Here is a 22,500-nt window from a genome sequence, read left to right as displayed (position 1 = left end):
TATGTTGGTAGCTGTGCCCTTGTATTAATATGTGAGGGAGTGTAATAATGTCCTGCATTTAGTGTATTTTAATTTTGGGAAATTCAGTTTAGTCAGTCCCAGTTATTGACAATCCTAATTCATATTTGAAAATCACATTCTTGTTTTCAATTATTATTTCCTTCCCACTAAATTGTACTTAGTGACCATATTCTTGCTTGCATGTGTTTGATAGCATATAAGATGCTTAGAGATAGTAAATACACCCTTTCTCAGCAAGGCATAAACAAAGTAAAGTTCTTTGTGTTTTTATGAATGTAATATTTAAAATAAGCAAGCAGTAGGGTGGGTTAGAAATGTAATGTACATTTTTTTCAAAATGTTCCAGAAAAAAAAAACCCATTGAATTTTGAAATTGAAAGGAACTATGACTTGAAAGAAAATACGATGATTTCTACACGTTACGTGTGTCACACACCTCTGTGGTCATGAAATAAGTGTCAGTTGCTTCTGAATAAAGGTTCTCAACTTGTATGTATCATCCAGAGGTGTGGATGAACCATACACACATTATCTGTGAAAAGTGAAATGTTGAGAAACATAAAAAATGAAGCACAGCTGAAATAAAACATATATACATATTCTATGGAATTGACTATAACAATAATCTTATAGTATTTATTGAATGCAAATTCCTTGAATTTGTCAAAAAAAAAAAAAAAAAAAAAAAACAGGATTTTTTAAAAAGTATATTCTTGTCATTTTCATAATTTTTTCCTTTGTTCTAAGCATTAGGCTTGCATCACTTTCATGTTTGGTATAATAAAATACATTTCCATTCAACTTGAATAACCTTAATTATACCGTAATCATTTATAATTTTTTTTTCAAAATCAGTATTGCATTATGTTCGTGTTTGGTGTAAAAATATATTTGAATTGAATTTAGACCAAAATCCATTTTCTGTTGTTTAGCATGGATTTTATATATATTTTTTTTATTTATTTTTTAAATTTTTTATATATATATTTTTTTTAGTGGAAAGCTGGCCAAGGCAACATAAAATCACCTTCTCCCAAAATAGGCCTATCTAGTTGCTAGTCCCCTTGAAGGTCTAAGAGTTAGCCAGAAAAAAAGGGATAAATGTCTTGAAACCTCCCTCTTACATGAAGTGAAGTCATAGGAAGTTGGATATACAGAAGTAGAGTTTACAAGAGTGAATGATTGAGAGTAATCGATAACTCTTGCATTAAAGAATTTGGCAGACTAGTGGTGAGAGGAAGAAAGCCTTGTGCAGCGAGGCCACAGGAGGACAGGAGGCATGCATTTAGCAAGATCAGAAGAGCAGTTAGCTTGAAAATACCAGTAAAAGATAGCAAGAGAGAGAAAGAGAGAGAGATGCAGCATTTCTGTGGTAGGAAAGAGGCTGAAGACAACCAGTTGGAGAAGAGGACTTGATAAAATGAAAAGCTTTTGATTCCAGCCTATCTAATAAAACTAAGTGGAATCATCCCATACATGTGAAGACTACTCCATATGTGGGTGGATAAGGCCCTTGTACAGAGTTAGCAGCTGGGGGATGATAAAAAGCTAGTGGAGATGCCTCAGAAAGCTTAACTTCATATAAGCTGTTTTAGTAAGAGATAAGATGTGAAGTTTCCAGTTTAGATTAAAAGTAAAGGACAGACTGAAGATATTCTGTGTAGATTAGTGATTCTTAACCTTTTTGCTACTACACTCCCTCTAGGAATAGTTCTTTTCCTCTACAACCCCCTTTGCATCTATAGACAAATTTCACTCCCATATTGAAAAAGAAAAAATGCCTTTTAGTCCATTTCCTAAGCATGAATTACATTAGTAAGATAGTTGACACTGTTTCAATGCTATCAGATCTTGAATACATGGTTAGTGAGATATTTGACACTACTGCTTCTTAGCTACTATAGAATCTAGGTCTTCAGTATGGGGTCAAATACTTGAGAGTGCACAATATGAGTCCCTTTCAACATTCAGGGGCTTTCTGTACTTGATCTTGGTAGCAATGAGCGTAGAAAATGTAGTTTCACATAAATACGTGAATCGAAACATTACTAGAATCTGGTGTGAGATCAGAAAGTAGACAGGAAGGTACTTGATCCAGAACATCTCCAAATCCACATCCTTGAAGTCTTCCTCACCTGTGAAGTTGAACTTCATTTCAAGAAACTCCTCTTGGACTTCATCAGCAACATCAGCTACTTCATATTGAAATGAGTTCCGGATGAATGTCCAGTCTTCACACTTGTCATCTATATCTGGTACATGTCTGGTATCTGGTCTATATCTGGTAAGTATCTAATGAATTCTGCTTTCAATTCCCTTAGATGAATGATTATTTGTTTCTTTAATTCATAGACAAGGCTACTGTAAGCCATAGCAGAATCCAAGTTCCTAAAACTGGCTATATTTCCCTGCTGAATTTGACGTTTCCAGAGGTCAAGTTTAGCCATGAAGGCTCAAATGATGTCATGGTGCATGATGATGATGATTTTTTTCCCCTTGTAGTTTAAGGTTCACAGTATTCAGTGCTTCAAAAATGTCCATCGGGTAAGCTAGAGTTAGTTATCTGAAGGCCTTCAGACTGGAGTTTATCATGAAGGCCTGTCTTCTGCTGTGACTCTAGAAATATTGCTACTTTTCATAACTTTTAAAGCTGTCCAAGCATGTTCCCCTTTCATAACCATCGTATGTTCGTGTGAAAAAGAAAGGCTTCATGTTCAGATTCCATGTCCTCACACAGCAGTTTGAATAGACAACTTTTTAGGGCTCCAGCTTTGATGAAGTTGATGACCTTGATAGCCACATTCAGGACATCCCTCATTTCAGCTGGCAAAGTTCTGGATTCTAAGGCTTTATGATCAAGCATGCAGTGTGTACTTATTATTGAAGGATTTTTTCTTTAACCTTTGTGATGAACCCAGACTACAGACCAAGCATGGCTGGAGCTCCATCAATATACACCCATACCAACAAATCCCAAGAAAGTTGATTTTAGTGAAAAAAGTTTGATGCATCATGAAACATAGCTTCTGCTGTTTTGCAACTTTCCATGGGGTGACAACAGAATTTCCTCTTTCACACTGTTGCCTGACATGAAACAGTCATACATCAGTAACTGAGAACACTGAGCGATATCAGTCGTTTCATCACACTGGATGGCAAAAACTTACTTGGTTGAGTTTTATATTTGATATCTTGACAAAGAAATTTGGGAAAGCTTGTTTGCACTATGTTTCCCCAGAATGAGTGCTGCACAGAGTATACTTGGTTCTATGAGGAACTCTTCAGTGTTATGGCTCTTCTTGCTCTTTGCAATCAACATGGTGATCTCACAGGAAGCCTCAACAATTTTTGAAGTTTGTTACTAATATGACTCACTGTCGTCCAACTTAGCTTGCCTAAGTTTTTTTTTTTTTTTTTTTTAGTTTTATTTATCTATTTTTTAAGAATGCCTTCAGCTTGTCAACTAGAGCAGGGTGTATTGTCCTCAAGTGGCGTTCCAAGCATGAGGGTGGCATTCCACCATTGTTCAGAGTTTAGTAACATATTGTGGGACCTCATTCACCTTTTTAGGAGAGACATGAATTCAAAACGGATATAATCTTCATTATACTTCCACTTCTTGGCACTCATTGCAAATTATTTGGTGTACAGTGGGCAATACAAATCTGTAAACAAGAGAACACTAATGTGCCAATTTGCAACTTTTTTTTTTATTTTTTTATTTTTTTTGCGTACGTTTCCAACTCGCAATCGGTGCCAAGCAACTGGAGAAAGCAGTCACAAATTAAGACCAACATATTGTTGGTCTTGCTAGTCTATTTGCAACTTTATTTACACAGGACCCCTCGGACAGTGATGCTCGAGAGGCTATGGTTGCTGTGGCGCGTCAATTGACTGAGCTTCGTCATCAGATGCGTCAGAAGTATTGGGGTGCCTTTTTAGCTAAGGTTCGTTTAACCAGAACACTAACTGCACTCTGGTCCCATGTCAACCGCATCCGGGGTAAAGGTAGGAAAGCTGCCACTGTCCCTGACCCTGCCAGTACAGCACAGGACTTACTGAATACTTGGACCAGTGCCTCGGCATTGGCTGGGCTCCCTGCCTGCCACAGAGATGCCCTTGCTCGCCACAGACCTCACAGACTGGCCAGCCTGCAGTGCAATGTTTCTTTACTTGATGATACTTGTGTACCAATTACTCACGATGAACTCCTTTGTGCAGTCAAGCAGGGCCAGTCCACAGCACCTGGTCAGGATGGCCTTACATATGATATACTTAATGCATTGCTAGTTTTGCCAGAAAATCCTATATTAGATTCTTTTAACATGTCTTATGCCTCAGGATGTCTGCCTCCCTCATGGAAAACTGCTGTTATCATTCCTATTCCAAAGGGTGATGGTTCTTTCAGGCCTATTTCTTTAACTAGTTGTCTTTGTAAGATGATGGAGAGAGTCATATTAAGACGGTTACTTTATAAAGTGGGGGATCTTCTGTCGCAAAACTTGCATGGTTTTATGAAGGGCCGCTCTACCAGTGACTGTTTTATTAAGTGCCTCAGTAATGCCAATGTTAACTGTCGTGCCTTTATTGATCTCAAGGGTGCCTTTGACAAGGCCAACAGGGATGTCATTCTTGAGGAACTCATGTTGAAGGGTGTTAAAGGAAAGTTATTGGGGTGGATTTGGGATTATTTGTGTGACAGGAAGGCAAAGGTGTGGCTCCAGGGGACAGTCTCTGCTGAAGGGAATTTTGACTTGGGTACACTGCAGGGGCGTGTACTCAGCCCCATGCTTTTCAATATACTTATGGATAAAATTGCCAGATATCCTTTTCCCCAGGACACAGAGGTAATTGTCTATGCTGACGACATCTTGCTACAGTGTAATGCTCCTCGGACCCTTACCTCGGCCTTAAGCCATCTTGAGTCCCTGTGTACTGACATGGGCCTTGTCATCAATGAAACTAAAACTAAATTTCAAGCAACTCCCAGAGTTTGCAGAACACCAAGGATAAATTCCATAAAAATCAGTCGTGTGCAGTGCTATAAATAATTGGGAGCTCAACTCGGTTTTACTAAGGATTCTCACTGTATTACCTATGTTCGCAATCAATGTTTGTTACGGCTTGCTCCCCTACGAGTGCTAGCTCACAGGGGCTATGGTGTGGGTATCCCAGTGCTTAGGATGTTCTACATTTCTGTTATCAGGGCTTTAATAGACAACTTCTACTACTTCCTACACTACACTACAACACCTTACACTTTTACACTCTCTTCAAATCAAAATTTAATAATGGCTTTACCACGCCCTGCCTCGGAGTCCCCCTCTGGGGAGGGGACCATAAATGTCCCCAGGTCGGACTGCCCCTCTGCTGTCGACCTTGGGTGTCTTGACACTTCATCTAATACTTTCACTATCAATTTCTGCAACATTCGTGGCCTTCGTTCTAATTTTCAATCTGTGGAACACCACCTCTCCTCTACTAAACCTCATCTTCTCTTCCTAACCGAAACACAGTTGTCTGTGACTACTGACAGCAGCCCTTTTCTGTTCCCTCCTACTTGCTCTATCCTCATTTTCAATCCAAAGCTGGATGTTGCGCATACGTGCGTAACGACACCACTTGCTCTCGTGCCCACAATCTTGAATCTTCAGAATTTTCTACCATCTGGCTAAGACTTCAATGTCACTCTCTAACTAAATTCATCTGTGCTGTATACCTCTCACCTAATTCCTCTGACTATGTAAAATTCTTTGACTATTTGACTTCCAAGGTGGAGCACATCTTATCTCACTTTCCTTTTGCTGAGATCTCCATTTTAGGGATTTCAATGTTCACCACCAGCTTTGGCTTTCATCTTCTTTCACTGACCAACCTGGTGAACAAACCTTCAACTTTGCTATCCTTCATGACCTAGAGCAGCTAGTGCAGTTCCCTACCCGTATTCCTGACCGCCTTGGAGACACGCCCAACATTCTTGATCTTTTCCTAACCTCCAACCCTTCTGCTTACTCTGTTAAACTTTCCTCTCCGTTGGGCTCCTCCGACCACAATCTAATTTCCGTTACCTGTTCTATCACTCCAGTGCAGCCTCAGGACCCGCCTAAGCGGAGGTGCTTCTGGCATTTTAACTCTGCTAAGTGGGAGGAACTAAGGCAGTACTATTCTGATTTCCCTTGGGATGATTATTGTTTTCATGTCAGAGATCCTTCTCTTTGTGCCGAGCGCATAACAGAGGTGATTATCTCTGGCATGGAGCTATACATTCCTCATACTTTCTCTAACCCTAAAGCTAAAAAGCCTTGGTTTAACTCTGCTTGTTCTCGTGCTGTCAATGATAGAGAGGCGGCTCACAAACGGTTCCGTAGCCATCCAACTGCTGAAACTCATGCCCTATATATTTCTGCCCGTAATCATGCCAAATCTATTCTCCAACTTACTAAAAACTCTTTCATCAATAGAAAATGTCAAAGTCTTTCCAATTCTAACTCCTCTCGAGATTTCTGGCATCTAGCCAATAATATCTCTAACAACTTTACTTCTTCGTCTTTCCCTCCTTTACTTCATCCAGATGGCTCTACAGCTGTCTCTTCTTTTCTAAAGCTGAACTCTTCGCTCAAACCTTTGCTACCAACTCAACTTTGGATGATTCTGGGCATATTCCTCCTACTCCTCCACCCTCTGACTACTTCATCCCTAAAATTAAAATTCTTTATAAAGACGTTTTCCTGGCCCTCTCTGGCCTTGATTCTCGGAAGGCTTACGGTCCGGATGGAGTCCCTCCTGTTGTTCTCAAAAACTGTGCTTCCGAACTCGCTCACTGCCTGGTCAAACTCTTTCATCTGTGTCTCTACTTCTATTTATCCTTCTTGCTGGAAGTTTGCTCACATTCAACCTGTCCCTAAAAAAGGTGACCACTCCAATCCTTCTAACTACCGCCCTATAGCTTTGATTTCCTGCCTTTCTAAAGCCTTTGAGTCTATCCTTAATAGGAAGATAATGAGGCATCTATCAGCTCACAACCTTCTCTCTGATTGCCAGTATGGTTTCCGTAAAGGCAGATCTACTGGTGATCTTCTTACTTTCCTAACTGAATCTTGGTCATCCTCTTTTAGGGACTTCGGTGAAACCTTTGCTGTCGGCCTTGACATATCGAAAGCCTTCGATAGAGTCTGGCACAAATCTTTAATTTCTAAACTACCCTCCTACGGATTCTATCCTTCTCTCTGTACCTTCATCTCCAGTTTCCTTTCCGATCGTTCTATTGCTGCTGTAGTAGACGGTCACTGTTCTTCCCTAAAACTATCAACAGTGGTGTTCCACAGGGTTCTGTCCTATCACCCGGTCGATGGGACCATCAAGGGGTCGATGAATATCCAGGGGGTCGAAAGGGGGTCGATGAATAATCGAAGAGTCAGTAAATGGTACTGCTGGAGTCGAAGGGACCTTTGAAGCCCCCGACTAGAAATCCCAGATTATAATTTGTAAACATCTGAAGAATATCGGGCACCATTAAATAAAAAAAAAAACATAATTTATTGATTTCAAACAATAGGAAATTTTAGCAGTGCTGGCAACACTACATTCAACCAATCTTCCTTGTCTCGCACCTCTACTGCCCGTACCAGGGTCCGTACAGGAAGCATTCCTGTCTCTGTCCTGTACTGAGTGAGCGAGCGTATTCCCCGCCCCACCCCGCCCCACCCACACATCTCGCTGTCTCGCTGCTCTCGCATTCAGTGTACTCTTAGCTCCCGTAACTGGTCCGTGAATTGATTATTGTGACGCATTGAAAATTGTGTGTAATAGACATAATGGCTGCTGTAGCTGCTAAGAAGAAATGCTGCCAGTATTCTCAGGAATATTTGAAATATGGATTCATTACTTCATTAAGCAATGACACCATGCCATTATGTCTCTTGTGTGAAAAGACTTTCAGTAATGATGCCATGAAACCTGCAAAGATGAAGGACCACCTTGAAAGAGTTCACTCTGATAAGAAACACAAAGACCTTGACTATTTCAAGACACTGAAAGAAAAACTCAAGGGTCGATCAAGTATCAAGACCTTTTTCAAAGCCCCCGCCAGTGCTGATACTGAAGGAGGTTTAAAAGCCTCATACAACATCTCCTCATGATAGCAAAGAAAGGAAAGGCACACACTATTGGTGAAGAACTCATAATCCCAGCCATTAAAGAAGTTATAGAAACTGTTATGAAGAAGGATTCTAGCTCTGTTTTGAAAAATTTGCCATTAAGTAACAGTACAGTGCAAAGAAGAATTGATGAAATGGCAGATAATGTTGAAAAAACCTTGGTGTCTGAACTTCAGGATAGTAAGTTGTCTCTACAACTTGATGAATCAACTTTTGGCAGCTCTAATCTTCTCATGGCATATGTGAGGTATTACAGTCAAAGTCAAAAGGACATAATTGATGAATTTTTGTTTGCTAAATATCTCACAGCTGATGCCAAAGGTGAAACAATTTTACGATGTGTGCAGCAGTATTTTGAAAAGCACAACATACCTCTCAGTAATATTACTACAGTGGCTACTGATGGTGCACCAGCAATGATTGGCCGGTACAGAGGATTTGCAAGCCTACTCAAAGAAAAAGTGCCTAATATACGTACTGTACACTGTGTACTGCACAGGCAACATCTTGTAGCCAAGAAACTCAGTGGTGAACTGCATGATGCCTTGAAAGTGTGCATCAGGGCAATTAACAAAATCAAGGCACATCCACTTAACTCGCGATTGTTTGCACTGCTGTGCGAAGAGAATGATGACATGTTTAACCAATTGCTCCTGCACACTGATGTAAGGTGGCTGTCTAGAGGTCACAGCTTACAAAGACTTGTTGACTTGTACAGCTCAACTCTTCAGTTCCTGGCAGACATGGACTCATCTCTATGTGAAGAGTTGAAAAATGCAAAATGCCCTTTTCTATTTGGCAGACCTCTATTCTAAATTTAATGAGACACAAAACGCCTGCAGGGTAAAGATGTTACCATCATTCAGGCCAGGACAGTTCTACTGGGATTCCAAGGCAAGCTTGGCTTGTTCAGAGCTTCACTGGCCCGTAGAGATTTTCAGTATTTTTCAAACTTACAACAGGTACAAAGTGAAAAAATTTCTGATGGTGACCTAGAAACATACATAACTCATCTGGAGAATTTAATTGAAGACTTTAAAGTGCGCTTTGAAGACCTGGAGAAAATGAATGTGCCTGAATGGATCCTAACACCGTTTGATGTTGAGATAGGGAATGCAGACATTCCATTACACTTGAAGGAAGAATTCATTGACATGACTGTGGACCTGGAAGCAAGTGCCTTGTTCAGAAGAAAAGGCCTCCGTGAATTCTGGATCAACGAGAACAACGTTGCTAAATATCCTCAGCTTTGTGCAGTGGTTGAGCCATTTTACTTGCTTTCCCAAGTTCATACATGGTTGAAGCTGGTTTCAGTCATGCAAATGCAGTCTTAACAAAGCAGAGGAACAGACTAAGCTTGGAAGAACGAGGCGACCTACGGCTGAAGCTCACCAACCTGCAACCTAAAATCAGCATCCTTGTTGAGGCCCATCAGGCACATCCTTCACATTAATGATGTCAACATTGAAGGAGGAAAAGGTATGTTGCACTGAGAATTAAGTTGCATATACTCGTACACTTCGACATATTTTCATACTGTGTTTAACGATTTTATAATACGTACTGCATGTCAACTACTACTACTACTACTACTACTACTACTACTACTACTACTACTACTACTACTACTACTACTACTACTACTACTACTACTACTACTACTACTACTGACTACTACTACTACTATTGCTTTTGACATTGGTATTTTTTTTCTTTAATTTAAAGCTAGGGGTCGATGAAAATTTTGAAGTCTCACTGGGGGTCGACGAGTTAAAAGTTTGAGAACCTGACCTTGTTGCTATGCGTCTCAGGCTGGGTTACAGGTACTATTGGGAGCTCAGTGGGGCTGCTGCTGTGCCCTGTAAGCTGTGTCACAGTCCTGCAGGGCACACACTTGCCCACTATGTCATGGAGTGTCCCTTGCTGGTGCATTTCTGCCCACAGGGGAACTGGGACCTGCCACCAATGATAAGCTGGTTCTTCAACAATGACATCATCCCTGCCATCCTCAAGGATTTCCCACTTTTTGCTCCACCTTTGTAAATAATGTAAATATACTTAAGGTTATTTATTTTTGTACTGCAATACATTAGTTTTCTATGAACATTTGTTTGGGGGATGGGTGGCAGGCTCCTCCCATCTCCTTTGTTGTAGTTTTTTTTTCAACAATAAACTTATCAAATAAAATAAAATCAAACTTTATTTACATCGTGACGTCACGGAGTAAGTTTTTAAAATGTGGTCTCCAGAGATAGAGAAAATATTAATGCTGGTGAGGGAAAAAACACATTTGGGATCCAAGAAATGAATTATACAGTTAAAAAAAAAAAAAAAAAAAAAAAAAACCTGCAAATCGTCATTTGACGAAATAATTGCCATTCTACAAGAACTTTCCCTCAAAGCAGGGTGTTGTTGGAGGTGAGGATTGAAGACTAATTAGGATTTAATTTGATCGCAATTGTGCATAGTCTTCTTAAGATTAACAATTTACTTATGAGAAATGTAGTGTGGTAGACACTCCTTTCTTTCCTTTTAGTACTTAGCCAAGGATGTATCCACAGGCATTTTCTTTTTTGTTGACTCTTCCGTTACGCCAAAAGAAGAGCAACTACAGCTTCAGCATCGTCACTGGAGGAAGACATCTTGGCGTTTTTTTTTTTCATTTTTTTTTTCATAGATTCATTTTTAGAACATAAAATGGCTAAAAACTAAAGTGATTTACAATTTACAATACTAATTTTAAATGAATATACTACAAGATATACAGAAAGGTTCACCTAAAAAACGGGCCTTTTGCAGTAAGCGGCCCGTAGCTGATTCTATGAGGACCGGAGTCTCCCTATTCTTGGGGGCAGCAGGTGTCATTGGAGGCGACCTGCCTTGCCACAGGATGCCCTAGGGTGAAGGAGGTGCCCTTATGGCCTCTTTTTTTCTTGGATGGCGTCTTCTTCTTCAGCGCCTTCTGTCTCTTCAGTGGTTTTCGTGCGTGCATCTTGGCGTGTGTGTGTGTGTATAGATTGTCACCTTGAAGTGACATGGGCCTTTGCCTTTTAGCGGCCCTGAGATGCATCTTGGCGGGTAGCTGTTTGTTTATATTCACTTCTTGCAAAGGCGCCAACTTGTCGATACTTTCCAGGCGCTACGTCTGACACTTTCTGACTAGAAGCGATGAGTTGGAAACTCTACGTACATAAAGTAACAGTTGCAAATTGGCACATGTGAACCTGCCTTAAGATACGGTAAGGTAAACATCACCATATTATTATAATAATACAATAATAAACACTGCATGATAACCAAAACCACATGATCACACACACACACACACACACACTATCTTAAACCCTTCAGTGACTACAATCATCATATGATCATAATCACAATTATGATGCTTAACAATCCTTGATGAACATTGCATGATCATAAACACCACATGATTATTAAGCATCACACGATCATAAGCACCAAGAAACAAATCAACATGACCATTAATACAACTTTACAGAAAAGAGCACATTATTTTAAGCACCACCAATTTTTGATTTATTAAAAAAATGAATTCGCAACTTTCAAAACCAAATAAAACAACATATGCATGTTAACAACTGATCAATAAACTTAATTAAAGCATATCAATATATTTAGGTAAATTCATAAATATAACTGAAATAAAAATACCTCAACAGTCTTGCCTAAAGAAACGTGAAAGAAGAGATGTAATAACCATGGACAATGTGTAGCAGACTGGAGAGACTGGACCTCACGGTCCAGGTTTACACCTGGCAATTTTCGGGAGGCAATACTGCCGAAACGTGCTGCCGACAACTCCGGCTGGATGCTCTCGGGAGCAAGTACGTTCACACTACTGGGGGAGATGTTACCGGGAGCATCAGCTGAGGGACGTAAACAAACTAACAAGATGGCTCTCCGCAAGAACTTTTTTGGTCCTGATTCTTCCTCCAGCGATGAAGAGGCAGCGATGGCTGTTCTTTTTTTTTTTTACATGAATTGACGATGTCAGGAAAAAGGAAACGTCTGTGGATGCGCTCGTGGCTGAAAAGACGGAAAACGAAGAATGTGTACCATACTCTTCTGGAATTAAAGGAATAGCCAAGGTTTCAGGAGAAACGCAATCATCGTTGTCCTGCCAGTTCTGGATCAGTCGAGCACTGATATCACACATCATCCAAGAAGTTACCCGTGCTATCTACTTTGTTTTGGGGCCCAAGTATGTCAAGCTGCCGTGCACAGAACGGGAGTGGCAACAGGTTGTCAGTGAATTTTTTACACAGTGGAATTTCCCCATGTGTCTTGGTGCTCTTGATGGGAAACGTGTACTCCTTGCAAAACCACACAACACAGGGTCAGAATATTATGGTTACAAAGGTAATTTCAGTATCATAATGATGGCTCTGGTTCATGCTGACTCTGGAACTTCCTGCCTGCTTCTGTATTTCTTCCTTCCTCTGGCTTGAGCTCTTTCAAGAGGGAGGTTTTAAAACACTTATTCCATGCTTTTGGTTAATTATTTTTTCACCTTTTTAGGAACCAGCAACTGAGTTGGCTTTTTCTAATCAGATTATTGTTACCCTTGGTCAGATCCCAACCTGCATAAAATGGGGAAATTACCTGTCCACTGTAAAAAAAAGAAAAAAAAATGCTTGAAATAGGTTGCCCAGTTTATTTCCTTAAGTGTCTTACTACTCTCTTAAAGTGCTTTACAAAGGAAAAAAAGTTTAAAAGGCAGAGTTTTAGATTTTACTGTGCAGGGTGAAGCACATGAATGTACCACATATGAGATTGGATTATTAAAAACTCACTACAGCTCTCCTTCAAATCTTAATCAAGTTTCCTTTATGTGAAGACTCATTTTCTCTTTCTTTCACCTCCCTCACTTGGTCCAGCAAGATCACCTCGGCCTCCCGACTCCAAATGAAGTTGCCTGCATTCATCAGGGATGCTTCTCTGGGTGCCGACATGTTTGTTTATATCGGCAATACAAGACCAACACGGTCGGCTAGCTGCGAGAAGTGCTCCCAGTCTCAGACCGAGACCCAAAATGCTATCGGCAACACGTTTCAGCAGTATTACCTCACTCACACGCAAAGCTGGAACACACTCACTCACTCACTTGTAACTGGCCACCCTGTGAGGTATCTCGTCCTTCATATTGCTCAAACGAGAATAAGTGTTCACGCTGTATTAATTCAATTAAGAGTGATCGGAAAGGATATCTCAAGATGCCTGCTATGCCCAAACCTAGCTTGATTGCTAAGTGTTATGGATTCACTTAAAGGAAAGCAACAGAACAGTTTTCTTCCTTTTTTTTTTTTTTTTTTTTTTTACATTACAAGGGCACCGGCCAAGGGAAAACAAAGCGCTGCAAAAAAAAAAAAATCCCGCTGGTTGCCAGGCCCTGTTAAGAAGAAAGTAGGAGAAAGAGAAAAAACAAAAAAATCTAAAAGGAGGGTCCAGTTAACGTAAGAGGTGTCTTGACACTCCTCTTTTGAAAGAGTTTAAGTCATAGGCAGGTGGAAATACAGACACAGGTAGAGAGTTCCAGAGTTTACCAGTGTAGGGAATGAAGGAGTGAAGATACTGGTTAACTCTTGCATTAGGAAGATGGACAGAATAAGGATGAGAAGAAGTAGAGAGTCTTGTGCAGCGAGGCCGCAGGAGGGGGAAGGCATGCAGTTAGCAAGTTCAGAAGAGCAGACAGCATGAAAACAGCGGTAGAAGACAGATAAAGATGCAACATTGCGGCGGTGACTTAAAGAATCAAGACAGTCAGTTAGAGGAGAAGAGTTGATAAGACGAAAAGCTTTAGATTCCACCTTGTTTAGTAAAGCTGTGTGTGGATCCCCAGACATGAGAGCCATACTCCATACACGGGCGGATAAGGCCCCTGTACAGAGCAAGCAGCTGGGAGGGAGAAAAATGGACGAAGACGCCACAGGACACCTAACTTCTTGGAAGCTGATTTAGCAAGAGTAGAGATGTGAAATTTCCAGTTTAGATTTTTAGTGAAGGATAGACCGAGTGTGTTTAATGTAGAGGAGAGGGAAGTTGAGTGTTATTGAAGAAGAGAGGATAGTTGTCTGGAAGGTTATGTCGAGTAGATAGTTGTAGAAATTGAGTTTTGAGGCATTGAACAAAACCAGGTTTTCTCTGCCCCAATCAGAAACAAGTGAAAGATCAGAAGTTAGGCGTCCTATAGCATCTCGCCTTGAGTCATTTAATTGTTGTTGGGTTGGGCGTCTGTTGAACGCTGTTGAATAATGCAAGGTGGTATCATCAGCATAGGAGTGGATAGGGCATTGAGTCAGATTTAGGAGATCATTGATGAATAATAGAAAGAGAGTGGGTGATAGGACAGAACCCTGTGGAACACCACTGTTGATAGTTTTAGGGAAGAACAGTGACCGTCTACTACAGCAGCAATAGAACGATCGGAAAGGAAACTGGAGATGAAGGTACAGAGAGAAGGATAGAATCCGTAGGAGGGTAGTTTAGAAATTAAAGATTTGTGCCAGACTCTATCGAAGGCTTTCGATATGTCAAGGCCGACAGCAAAGGTTTCACCGAAGTCCCTAAAAGAGGATGACCAAGATTCAGTTAGGAAAGTAAGAAGATCACCAGTAGATCTGCCTTTACGGAAACCATACTGGCAATCAGAGAGAAGGTTGTGAGCTGATAGATGCCTCATTATCTTCCTATTAAGGATAGACTCAAAGGCTTTAGAAAGGCAGGAAATCAAAGCTATAGGGCGGTAGTTAGAAGGATTGGAGTGGTCACCTTTTTTAGGGACAGGTTGAATGTGAGCAAACTTCCAGCAAGAAGGATAAATAGAAGTAGAGAGACACAGATGAAAGAGTTTGACCAGGCAGTGAGCGAGTTCGGAAGCACAGTTTTTGAGAACAACAGGAGGGACTCCATCCGGACCGTAAGCCTTCCGAGAATCAAGGCCAGAGAGGGCCAGGAAAACGTCTTTATAAAGAATTTTAATTTTAGGGATGAAGTAGTCAGAGGGTGGAGGAGTAGGAGGAATATGCCCAGAATCATCCAAAGTTAAGTTGGTAGCAAAGGTTTGAGCGAAGAGTTCAGCTTTAGAAAAAGAAGAGACAGCTGTAGAGCCATCTGGATGAAGTAAAGGAGGGAAAGACGAAGAAGTAAAGTTGCTTGATTTATTTTCATGTTGTTGTTGTTTATAGGTTTATTGTATAAAATTTATATACATTGCATTAATGAAAAAAAAAAAAAATGCAACCTACAGTATACAAATGGCATACAAAGCGGGCACCAGCCCGCTATGAAGTCCGTTCAGGGCAGGGCACATTCTGGAATTCCCATGAGTGCGACGTTGCCAGTTCGACTCCCATTTATCAGATTAAGTACCGACTCACCACCCATCTGTTAATCTCTCTCTCTCTCTCTCTCTCTCTCTCTCTCTCTCTCTCTCTCTCTCTCTCTGTAATTATTATGATTATTATTATTATTATTATTATTATTATTTAGGTAGTGTGGAAAAAAGTCGAAATGAATAATAATAAATAATACTCCGGCGCCTTAGTTTTTGGTCTATTTTCTCTCAAACTTTCAGAAAACTTTTTTTTTTTTTTATATATATATATATATATATATATATATATATATATATATATATATATATATATATATATATATATATATATATATATATATATTTTGGCGGAAACCCGCCAACCTAGCAGAGAGATGAAAGGGGACACCACCACCACCACCACCACCAACGTGGCAACATGGGAAAAAAACGCTGCCACATGCCATAGAATTTATAAAAATCGTCGTTATCATCGTAAACATAGACACTCATTGTACTAAGTAACTTCCTTTACTATACACGCAATACATAAAATATCACTTTCAAACAGCACATGGATGATAAATAAGAGGGAGACGCATGTACGAAGGTTGATTTGGCAGGATTGGTAGTTGTAAACAACCATACCTACCCCACCCTGAACGGACTTCATATAGAGTGGAAAGACTATAGTATCTCGTTATGGTCACGGTGGGTGCGGCGAGCTGTGGTGCCGCCGCCTTCGTGTTGTGGTGGAAAGCGGCGCTGGCAGGTCAGGCCAGGTCAGTGGGGAAGACGTGCCGCCCTGAGCACCTGTAGAGTGTGGTGGACGAGATGGGCCGCCCTGGCTTCGCGTCTGCTGAGGCCGCCGCCAGCTGCAGGCTGGGCGGGTAGTGGCGGCGGTGGTCTGGCGGTGTCTGGCGCGTCGTCTGGATGGCGGCGCGCCTGGCTCGCGTCTTCACCTGCCGCAGACTGGGGGGCACAGGCCTAGTAACCCGGGGGCTCTCCGCTGCTCTCTTGGCGGCTGCGTCGGCAGCCTCGTTGCCTCGCAGCCCCACGTGGCTGGTGATCCAGTTGAGCCTCACCTGCCGCCCCTGCTCGGCGAGGCTCTGGAGGCTGCCCAGGATGGCGGTGACGAGGCCCACGTTGTTGCTGGGCTGCTGCTGCTGGAGGGCCTGCAGTCCCGACCTGGAGTCGGTGTGCAGCACCACGGTGGGCTCCTGGCGATTGTGGGCGTTCTCCTGGACCAGCTGGATGGCCATTAGCTCGGTCTGCAAGGTGGAGCAGTGGTCTAGGGCCCGCACTCCCAGCTCGGTCCCTCCGGTGATGGCGGCGGCGCCCGTCCTTCCGCTGTCCGGGTCAACCGAGCCGTCGGTGTAGTACGTCACACAGCCTGGGTCGGAGACCCGGGCCATGGCCATGAGGGCGTGCTGGCGCAGCTCGGCTGTGGTGCACGCGGACTTGCTGGCGGGAGATGCGTGGCGGTGAACTCTGCGGCGGGGATCTCCCACGGGGGCGGGGCACGGATAGTGGGGGCAGGGAGGTCCGCCTGTGCTCACGGCCAGCCCTCGATGCAGACGATGCTGTGGACGGCGAGCTGTACCCGCAGCAGCCACGGGTTGAGGCGGAGGAGCTCGTCGTCCTGCACCAGGGCCACGCCCTCCGCATCGCGGTGAAGGACCCGGGCCACGCGGCACGCCATGATCTGCTGGACTCTGACGGAGATGGCCACCAAACAGGTCTTGCTCTGCATGACGCAGGCGCTGGACAATCTCGGTGCTCCTAGCATGGTCCTCATGGTGGTGTTCTGCACCACCTCGAACCGCTCCTGTAACACTGCCACTGAATCAAATATGTGGCTTTATGATGGTGTTTAGTCCTGTTAAAGGTAGATATTTTAGTTTTTGTTTTCTTTTATTTACATTTGGTTTTGACGATATAGCTCCTTCTAGACTGTTCTGCAAGACAGCTCAGATTCTGTAATGTGTGTTAGCATACTCGCCAGGAACGGTGCTAAGAACGGTAAATATTGATGAAACAAAATATAGGCGGTCTTCTCCACGATGCCTCAGGCCCCGGCAATCTACGCAAGCCTGCTGGTTACAATACTTTCGTTTCTCACTCTATTATTCGGTCTCTGTACGACGATTATTGTGTTTCTATAAATATTTCGTTGCCATTGAAGTGATTTCCGTGCCTCTGTTCGGTAAATATGTGGTGTTTTGTGCTGTGTTTGTGCTGTGATAGGGGCCAGCTGTGGGGCTCAAATTTATGCCTCGGCCATTAACCCCTTTTTCATTTCAAGCTGTAACCGAATCCCTATCATTTCAAAGAATCGCTTACGCTCTTTGAAGTATGTAACACTGCCACTGAATCAAATATGTGGCTTTATGATGGTGTTTAGTCCTGTTAAAGGTAGATATTTTAGTTTTGTTTTCTTTTATTTACATTTGGTTTTGACGATATAGCTCCTTCTAGACTGTTCTGCAAGACAGCTCAGATTCTGTAAAGTGTGTTAGCATACTCGCAAATCAACATGGTTTGACTTCTCATTACTTTTAACGGTGACAGTGTTGATACGTTTTGATTAATTGATTTAAATATATTCTATTATTAGTTAGGCTAGAGATGCTTTGATATTGTGGATATTGGTTAAAATATTTATCAAGTCATAAAATATCAGACATTCGGCCGTGGCTTCATTTTTTCTATTTTCCATTTTTGAAATGAGTTCCGTTACGAACGTAAAATCACCAACTGTCACCAGCCCAGGTGGACTTGAGTGAGAGGAGCTGGGAGGATGAAAGTCTAAGCGACGTGGATGAACTGAATGATAGATTTGTAGAAAATGTGAGGAATGCAGCAGTAAGCCAGATAGGGTATGCAAGAACAAGTGCCAGAAAGCATGCATGTAGGCCGTGGTGGAATAATGAGATCAGGGATGCTAGGAAGGAAAGAAACAGACTGAATAGGATGTGCAGACAGTTAAGAAAGAGGAGACATGAGAGTGAGGAAGCTGAAAGGAGTACCTGAATGCATGGGCAGCGTATGTGAGTCAGCAGCGAATGACGAAGCGAAAGATAATGAATGCTAAAGTTACAAGTGAGAGAAGTGTGATTCAGGCCCTTAGAGAGAAAGGTATGGAAGGTGGGCGAGAATGGTACAGATTCCTGAGGGGTGAGGGGATGCCTGACAGTGAGAATGTGGAGAGCCTGAAGGTGAATGGGGCAGTGGTGACTGATAAGGAAGAGAAGGGCAATGAAAGAGTTTTGGGAAGAGATTGGAGGTGTAGGTGAGGTCTTTGATGTGGATGAAGGATGTGTGTCACTGGAGAGAAAGGATGCAGATGAGTTGAATGAAAGGATCAGCAGGGAGGAGGTGGAGAAATGTGTGAGGAAGCAGAAGAATGGGAAGGCAGCAGGGCCGGATGAGATACCGTATGAAATGTACAAAAATGGAGAAGTAGTGATTGATAGGATGACTGAGTTGTTCAACCAGGTGTGGGAGGAGGAGAGAGTGCCGAGAATGTGGAATGAATGCAGGGTGACCTTGTTGCATAAGGGAGGATATAAGAGTAAGAATGAGTTGAGGAACTACAGGCCGATTGCGTTAGTTAACACAGTAGGCAAAGTGTTCAGTGCGGTGTTGAACGAGAGATTGTGCAAATGGATTGAGAGAGTTGGAGTGTTAGGCGAAGAGCAAAATGGATTCCGAGTGGACAGGAGAGCAGAAGACAATCTGTTTGTGGTGAATGAATTGATTGAGAGAAAGAAAAGGGATTGTAGCAAACTATACTTAGGTTTCCTAGACATAGAGAAAGCATATGATAGGGTAAACAGAGAAATGCTAGGTAGGGTGTTAGAAAAGATTGGATTAAGTGCAGAGATAGTTAACATAGTGAGAAGTATGTATGTGGATACAAGAGCTAAGTATAAACTAGGGGATATAGAGACAGACTGGGTGAAGAGTGAAAGAGGAGTTAGGCAGGGTTGCATATTATCACCAACCCTCTTTAGCTTATATACAGAAGAATTGGCTGCTAGAATGAGGAGAATGAATGCAGGTGTATATGTGGGAAATGATAAGATAGGTGTGCTCTTGTATGCAGATGATGTTGTAGTCATGAGTGAGTCGGAAGAAGAGCTACAGAGTATGCTTGATGTAGTAGATGGGTATGGAAGAGATTTTGGAGTGAGATTTAGTAGTGAAAAGAGTAAGGTAATGGTTGTGAATAGGTCAGAGGATGAGAGGAACCATGTGTGGAGATTAGGAGTGAATGAGGTGCAGCAGACAGATGAATATAAGTATCTGGGGATGTGGATGAGTCCGGATGGCTGTGTAAAGATTAAGAATGAGAAGATAAGTATGGCAAATCAGTGGGTAGGTCGTCTAGGAAGTGCAGCAAGGATGAGGGCGAGTAAATATGACGTGCTGCGAGAAGTTTGGAAGAGCGTGGCTGTTCCGAGCATCATGTATGGTATGGATGTGATTGCTTGGAATGAGAGTGAACTAGATAAGTTAGAAATAGGGCAGAATAGAGTTGCAAGAATGGCACTTAATGCACCTAGATATGCAGCAGTAGAGGCCCTTAGGGGTGATATGGGTTGGAGCACGATGTGAAAGCGACCCTAAGGTATAAGGCAGGTTAGAACGAATGAATGATGCATGGATGTGAATGCAAGGAATTATAGATGGTCTGAGTCAGGCCGCAGCAAAGTGTGCCAGATGTGTGACTTGGGAGAGGATGAGACAGTGGAACATGTGGTGCTGGAGTGTGTGAAGTATGCCAGAGACAGGTATGAGATGATGCAAGTGGTGCTCAGTGAGCTGGGGCATGACAGAGTGGAGATGACAGGAAGGGAATGGATGGAGTTGAGACAGTGGAACATGTGGTGCTGGGACTCTGTGGGGAGACGAATGAAAGGATGATTGAGGCTGTGAAAGAGTTCCTGGAGAGAATGTGGCGTGCCAGATGCAGGAACTAGTGGTGTGAAAGATAGTGATTGCCCTCTTTGTTGTCTGGTGTTCTTTATGTTCCCTACAGGAGCTGCCGATACAAAGGCCTGACCCAGAAGAAATTCAGCGTCACCTGTACCATCAAGATCAGCCCGCCCACCAGCCAGCCCAGGGATGTGACGTCATCAGGTGGACGGTGCTGGCTCAGCTGCCGCCTGCCTGCTGTGTTTAGCTAATATTTGCCACACTCAGCACTGTTTTCCCGCCACTGGTGTCACTAAATGGAGCCACATGACTATGCTTGGCTATCAGCTGTTCAGATACAACTGTCAGTGGCAGGTTTTGGTGTGATGAAGGCTTAAGGAGGCGGAATGGTGGTGGTGGTGGTGGCTATCGGCTGTTCTACAACACACACACACACACACACGGAGCGTCACTTGGCCGTCCACACGGAACAAACACAAGGAACAACACTATCAGAGACACTGTCTAATGCAACAACACATTGTGCAAACTCCACCAGCAGGACAAGTGGTGGCTGGGTGGCTCACTCACCAGTATTGTAGTGTTGATGGCAGTTCTCAGCAGCTCCAGGCCACAGCTGGCACTCTCAGCCAGACACCAAGCTTACACCAGCACTCACAGGCAGCCGCGGCCCGTGTCACCGTCCTGACCAGCGTAAATCCATGTTAAATAAGGCACCAGCAGCACACGGCCACTCTCCTAATACCGTCACTCCTTGTCTCAAACTGGCGCCTTGGCCGCCCGCCGGCCTTCCCCACCTCTCCCTCCTCCACTGCGCGCGCTGGCCGAGGCGGGACACAACACAACCACACTCCACTCGCTCCACTTCTAATACACGAATACAATATGAAATATGATCAAGTATAAGCATGTCAAACTAAATCATTTGCCACTATCATCGTAACTCTATGTCAAAAGTAGAAGGAAAAGAGAGAAGCGGTACAGAGAGGAGTATACCGCACAAACAAAAACACTCGTTAAACAGTGATGGAGGAGCAGGAAGAGGAGGAGGAGGAGGAGAGAACATTCGAAGGTAGGAATGAGAGAGACAACTGGAAGAAATTCGGAGAAGAAATAGTAATTACAAATCTCTCTCTCTCTCTCTCTCTCTCTCTCTCTCTCTCTCTCTCTCTCTCTCTCTCTCTCTCTCTCTCTCTGATTATGACAATGTCTGGGAAAATGGCAAGGCAGACATGGCGGTAAATGCGCTGCAGCTTACGGACACTAACTCTGCTACCTATAGATGTTCGGTCTCTCTCCACTAACTTTCTTCATATTCAGTGATTGGCTCATCACAAAAATGTAGACGAATGTATCAACGAATCTCGGCTCCCCTCCACCACCCATGACAACCACGCCTACACTCCCGACTGTCACATGTACGTACGTGTGTTGGCGGACAAACACGCCACGCCAAGCTGGAACACTTTCACTCACTCACACGTCAAACTGGAACACTGACCCTCACTCACTCACTCACACGCAAAGCTGGAACACTCACTCACTCACTCACACGCCAAGCTGGAACACTCTCCCTTCCTCACTCACACACAAAGCTGGAACACTCACTCACTCACTCACACGCCAAGCTGGAACACTCCCTTCCTCACTCACACGCAAAGCTGGAACACTCACTCACTCACTCACTCACACGCAAAGCTGGAACATTCTCAATCACTCACACACGAAGCTGAAACACCTTCCCTCACTCACTCACACCTTTTTTTCTTTTTAGTGTTTTTACGGTTGTAGAGGCAAAGTAACAAGATTCCTACAAGACTAACTGGAGAAATGCTCTTTAAATCCCCGATAATAATTTCTGTGGCCTTGGCAAAAAGTTGAGGTATTTCTACAGTTAAGAGTGACAAGATTTCTATAAGATTAACTGGAGAAACACTCTTAAAAACCCGGCAATCATTTCTGTGGCCTTGGCAAAAAATTGAGGTATTTCTACAGTTAAGAATGACAAGATTTCTATAAGATTAACTGGAGAAACGCTCTTAA

At 42.8% G+C, this 22,500-nt stretch overlaps 2 protein-coding genes and 1 pseudogene across 3 annotated transcripts in view; 2 read left to right on the top strand and 1 right to left on the bottom strand.

The window, feature by feature from the left end:
• LOC123507378 (zinc finger protein 771-like) overlaps window positions 1-822 on the top strand; it is a 15,953-nt gene extending 15,131 nt beyond the window's left edge. For both annotated transcript variants that reach the window (XM_045260186.1, XM_045260192.1), the window contains exon 2: window positions 1-822. This exon is cut by the window's left edge and continues 2,032 nt beyond it. The gene's annotated coding sequence lies outside the window, so the exon portion shown is untranslated.
• The window catches only part of LOC123507386 (deubiquitinase OTUD6B-like), a 54,776-nt gene extending 33,555 nt beyond the window's left edge, over window positions 1-21,221 (bottom strand). Inside the window, exon 1 of the mRNA XM_045260207.1 lies at window positions 21,028-21,221. The gene's annotated coding sequence lies outside the window, so the exon portion shown is untranslated. The remainder of the gene's footprint in view (window positions 1-21,027) is intronic.
• On the top strand, window positions 7,387-9,821 carry LOC123507436 (annotated as a pseudogene).
• Window positions 21,222-22,500: the final 1,279 nt, after the last annotated feature.

The sequence above is a fragment of the Portunus trituberculatus genome, chromosome 3 (genome assembly GCF_017591435.1).
Source record: "Portunus trituberculatus isolate SZX2019 chromosome 3, ASM1759143v1, whole genome shotgun sequence".
NCBI lineage: Eukaryota > Metazoa > Arthropoda > Malacostraca > Decapoda > Portunidae > Portunus > Portunus trituberculatus.
This window is presented reverse-complemented; position numbering and strand designations above follow the sequence as displayed.